Source organism: Diceros bicornis, chromosome 20 (genome assembly GCF_020826845.1).
Source record: "Diceros bicornis minor isolate mBicDic1 chromosome 20, mDicBic1.mat.cur, whole genome shotgun sequence".
Taxonomy (NCBI): Eukaryota; Metazoa; Chordata; class Mammalia; order Perissodactyla; family Rhinocerotidae; genus Diceros; species Diceros bicornis.
In genome coordinates this window covers 8,096,947-8,102,899 of record NC_080759.1, presented here as the reverse complement: position 1 = coordinate 8,102,899, position 5,953 = coordinate 8,096,947, and the positions used below count along the sequence as shown (strand labels likewise).

The 5,953-nt window shown below is 35.2% G+C and overlaps 1 pseudogene; it reads right to left on the bottom strand.

Annotated features, from left to right (window-relative positions):
• Nucleotides 1-4,426: 4,426 nt before the first annotated feature.
• On the bottom strand, nt 4,427-5,352 carry LOC131418862 (olfactory receptor 2A7-like; annotated as a pseudogene).
• Between the last annotated feature and the right edge of the window lie 601 nt (nt 5,353-5,953).

Here is a 5,953-nt window from a genome sequence, read left to right as displayed (position 1 = left end):
ACAAAGCAAATCAATCAATGTGATATACCACATTAACAAAATGAAGAGTAAAAATCACATGATCATCTCAATAGACACCAGAAAACTTTTGATAAGATTCAGCATCCATTGTGATAAAAACTCTCAATAAATTGGGAATAGAAAAAAGGACCTCTACATAATAAAGGCCATATATGACAAACCCATGCTATTTACTCAGTGGTGAAATTGAAAGCTATCCCTCTAAGAACAGAAACAAGACAAGGATGCCCACTCTTGCCACTCTTATTCAACGTATTTTTCGTAGTCCTAGCCAGAGCAATTTGGCAAAAAAAAAAAAAAAGAAAGAAAAGTTATCTGAATTGGGAAGGAACAAGTAAAACTGTACCTAATTGCTGATGACATGATTTTATATAGAAAGCCCTAAAAAATCCACCAAAAAACTTTTAGAAATAATTAAAAATACAGTAAAGTTGCAGGGTAAAAAATCAACATACAAAATCAGTTGTGTTTCTATACACTAACAACAAACAAGTAGAAAGAGAAATCAGGAATACAATCCCATTTACAATTGCAACAAAAAGAATAAAATACTTAGGAATAAATTTAACCAAGAGGGTGAAAGACCTGTACACTGAAAACTATAAAACACTTTGAAAGAAATTGAAGAAGACACAAAGAAGTGGAAAGATATTCTGTGCTCATGGATTGGAAGAATTAACGTAATTAAAATTTCCTTATCACCTGAACCAATCTACAAATTCAATGCAGTCCCAATCAGAATCCCAACATTTTTCACAGAAATAGAACAAAGAATCCTAAAATTTATATGGAACAACAAAAGACCCTGAGAGCCAAAGCAATTCTGAGAAAAAAGAACAAAGCTAGAGGTATCACGTTCCCTGATTTCAAAATATACCACAAAGCTATACTAATCAAACAGCACGGTAGTAGCAGAAAAACAGACACACAGATCAGTGGAACAGAATCAAGAGCCCAGAAATAAACCCACAAATCTATGGACAGCTAATTTTCGACAAAGAAGGCAAGAACATATAATGGAGAAAAAAAAATCTCTTCCATAAATGGTGTTGGGAGAACTGGACAGCCACATGCAAAAGAATGAAAGTAGACCATTATCTTGCACCATACACAAAAATTAACTCACAATGGATTAAAGACTTGAATATAAGACCTGAAACCATAAAACTGCTAGAAGAAAACATGGGCAGTATGCTCTTTGACGTTGGTCTTAGCAATATCTTTTTGGATATGTCTCCTCAGGCAAGGAAAACAAAAGAAAAAATAAATGAATGGGACTACATCAAACTAAATAGCTTCAGCCCAGCAAGGAAACCACCAACAAAACAAAAAGACAGCCTACCAATTGGGAAAAGATATTTGTGAATCATATATCCAATAAGGGGTTAACATCCAAAATATATAAAGAACTCATACAATTCAACAACATAAAACCAAATAACCCTATTGAAAAATGGGAAGAGGATCTGAATAGACATTTTTCCAAAGAAGATATACAGATGGGCAACAGTCAGATGAAAATATGTTCAACATCACTAATTTTTAGGGAAATGCAAATGAAACCACATTGAGATATCACCTCACGCCCATTAGAAGACTATTATTAAAAAGACAAGAAACAACAAGTGTTGGAGAGGATGTGGCAAAAAGGGAACCCTTGTACACTGCTGGTGAGAATGTAAATTGGTGCACCACTATGGAAAACAGTATGAAGCATCCTCAGAAAATTAAAAAATAAGACTATCATATGATCTAGCTATTCTACTTTTGGGTATTTATCCAAAGAACATGAAAACACTAATTTTAAAAGATATCTGCACCTCTATGTTCACTGCAGCATTATTTACAATAGGCAAGACTTGGAAACAACCTACGTGACCACTGATGTATGAATGGATAAAGAAGAAGGGGTATAAATATACAATGTAATACTACTCAGTCATAAAAAAGATGAAATTTGCGACCACACGGATGGAATTTCAGGGTATTATGCTAAGTAAAATAAATCAGACAGAGAAAGACAAATACTCTTTGATTTCTCTCATATGGGGGAGATACACAAACACACACACAGATACAGAGAACAGACTCGGGGTTACCAGAGGGGAGGGGTATTGGGGGGAGGGCAAAATGGGTAAAAGGGGACATTGGTATGGTGACAGATGCCAAGTAGACTTTTGGTAGTGAACACAATGTAGTCTATACAGAAGTCGAAATATAATGCTGTACACCTGAAATTTATGTAATGTTATATACCTGTTACCTCAATAAAAAAATAAAAAGAAGAGGAAAATTATCCCAGCTGGAAATTTAGTGGTGAATATCTGAAGGAATGAATAACACATTAAAGTAAGCAGGAATGAGTCTGCTAGACTTTCACTTGGTATTTTCTCCTTCTGTCACGGACTAGTCTAGAACCAAGTGAAATGAATGTGCAGGAAGAGTGTTTACATCTTTACACATGGTCAAATTTTAAGAGGCAACGGGTACTAAGCCTGTCTTCTCTTGATCTTTTATTGATGGAGCATAAGTAAGAGCCCTATCTGATGATAACACGCAGTTGTCTTTATCAGTGCATTCTGACACAAGCATCTAGAAACGTCTAACTCTTCCCTAATATGAATAATTGTAGATAAGATATTCAGAATGGTGGTCCCAAATACAGTGGGCTCCAGCCAGTAATGTCATGGTTAATGCCACACCTGTGAGATGTCAGCAGTGACTCAGCTGCTAATTAGGGGACTTAGTAGAAAAGATGGGAAAATGTAGGCAAGGAGTTGGAGAAATCAGTGTAGGCATATGGAGCCTGAGCACGCCTGTGCTTTGGTGCATATTATATTGAGTAATATGTATGATTCTGTTACACTGGTTTAGACATTTATTTTGTCCTGGAAATTCTACAATTATTTATTTATGTTATTGTTGGTAATGTGGGTTTTTTGGCAATAAATTTTTTCCTTAGCAATAGCTCAAAACATAACATATTTTTAATGAGTATGCAATGAATTTCTGATTGTCAAGAGTGTTGATGAATTACATAACTTGCAAAAAATGTTTGTCAATATTTATCAACCATTAAGTTGGCTATTATCATATCACTGACTGTTTAGAAATCAGAAGAATTAGAGTTTTCAAAGAAGCCACAGGTTTACTCCAGAGATGATAATTTAACAGGTGTGTAAAAGTTTATGTGGCATTCTATAAAGCATGACACTTCATTTAGATCAAATGGCTCTTTTCTTAAATTAATGTCCCTCATTTTTATTTCATATGCCCTTATTCATACGTAGCAAATGATGCCTCAATTATTGATTCATCAGCTTAAATTTCAGAAAAGGAATTTTGCAAGCAGTTAAATGATATATAGATATAATATACTAGAAAAACAGTTTAATTTCCGTAAAGCTCGTTTTTTTTTCATTTTATGCATAAAATAAAGTTATAGGAATTTCATTCTATTGAAAGTTAAACATCTAATATTGTGAATCTGATTGTAACTTAAATTCAATAGTTGCATATACAATCATTTTTTTAGGCTTCATAATGTGAATACAAATTTTGGTGGAGAACTGTGCCTTTTTTAACTGTGTGTTAAAAAATTCTTACTAACTTAAGAAACATATGGAGCTGAAATTCAAGGAAATGTTTCTGGTATATGAAAATTCACAGTTGTGGTCAATATAGGTATAATAGTCCACAACCATAATAGTTAGCATATTTCACAAATATTGGTATATGCACACATACAACTAGAGTAGTTTAAATTTAAAATTTTCTGTAAAATTCAGGGTAGAGAGAAAAAAACTCTTTTTATTATGATCAAAATATCCTTTCATAATTTGCTCCCCATAATCATTACTTCTTAAATATCCATGCAAATTTAAAGGAATATTGTGTAAAATTACCTAAATATTCTACAATATTATTATAATTTTTAAATCAAACTATTTAAATTTCATTTGCAAAATTCTTTGAAAATATTTAATCACATTATTTAATTAATAAATTGTCAAAAACCTCAGTTCTGACATTTTCATAAATTATAGTTATTCAAAGCACAATTTGAAAAAAGGGAAAATGTTGAATCCAATCTTGTAAAAGTAAGAGGTGATATGAATAAAATTGTTTAGCATTCACATAACATATGTGATAGAACTTAGAACTTTAAAAATGTCTTTCTGTAATACTTGGACTTTGCAAAGAACTTTTTGATAGAGAACATATTATGAATAGATAAATGTATATTCAAGAATGAAAATGGGAAGATTTATAGTTTTGTGGCCTCAACTTCTGCTAAACTTGCAATAAAATGGACTTAATAAGAGATAGAAATAAATTAAATTATACCAAGAATTATTATTCTGTTTGTGTCAGATAATCTACATAAAGATGTATTTATTTTCTTTTATGTAATAAAGATTATATCATTTTTGTTACTCCCCAAGACTCTTTGCACAACTACCTTCAATTCCTTATTCCTCAAGCTGTAAATGAAAGGATTCAGCATAAGGGAAAGGATGACCACATGGAGCAAGGAGATCAATTTGTCTCCCTCTGCTGAGTAGAGGGATTTGGGTACCTGATCAATCCTATTCCATAACATACAGTAACCACAGTCAGGTGGGAAGTACAAGTGAAGAAGGTTTTATTTAACCTTTAGCTGCGTATATTTTTATCACAGCCACCAGGATGCCAAGGTAGAAGAGTAAAATGAGAAGGGGAATAACACTGTTCCAGCCCCTCCTATGACCATCATGTTCTCTTGCAGGGATGTGTGAGCACAGAACATGTGAAGAATGGGCAGTTCACAGAAAATATAGTCAACAACATATGGACCACCGAGTAGGAGGACTGCGAAGTAGAGAGGCACTACTGAGGTGAAAAATCAGAGGGCCCAGGCCCTCAGAGCCAGTGCCACACACACAGACCAGTCCATGTTGAGCAGATATCTCAGTAACAAGTGGCCACATAGCAATCCAGAACCATAACTGCAAGGAGAAAGCACTCAGTTGCCTCCAAGGATAAGGTGATGTAGGTCTGGGCCAGGCAGAACTCATAGGATATGACTTTCTTGCTTGCAAGAAAGTTAAAGAGCATCTTGGAGACGACAAATACACCAAAAAATATCTTAAGATAGACCAGATGTGGAGGAAGAAATATATGGGTGTCTGGAGAGAGGAATCCAGAATGACTAACATGATAATGGCTGTGTTTCCAAAGAGATTCTCAGGTACACCAGAGAGAATTGGAAGAGGAGGATCTCATCCTGGGGCAACTAGAAAATCCCACAAGAACCAGCTCAGTGATGGCGCTGGAATCCTCATGTCCCATTTTGCCATTGCAACTTGCCTATCTTGATGAGGAAAAGAAAAATGCAAAAATGGTACCATGTTGTTATGAGAGGTTTGGGGATTCGATCGGAGATGTAAAAGACACTTTCCACTCCAAACAAATGGACTGAAGGTATATTTTATTATATAGAGGACAGTAAAGGCGATAGTCTGCAAACAGATCCGAATAGGTCAAATATTAAGAAGGAAAAAACATCAGCCCGACTGGAAAGGGAAAACATCCACATCGGCTGAAGAGAAATGACACAAATCAACCGAAAAGAGAAACACCAGGTTGACCGAAAAGAGAACATATCAAATCAATTACTTCATATCAAATCAATTACTCACAATAGCCACGCCCCACTGCAGGGAGAGCCCTGTCAATCGACGCGGCTGGGCAAGGATCACACATCCTGGGCAAGGTGTCCCTTCCACAGGTGGAACTCTCACCAGGTCTCAGTCTCCAGCAGTTTATATAAGCAGTTACAGAGTTTACAGAGCAAGCATCCAGTGTTTCCATGCACAAATGGTTATCAGTGGCGTACGTGCACTGAGCCCCTTGGCTAACGTCCCAGCCCAGTAGTTGTGTACGTGCATTG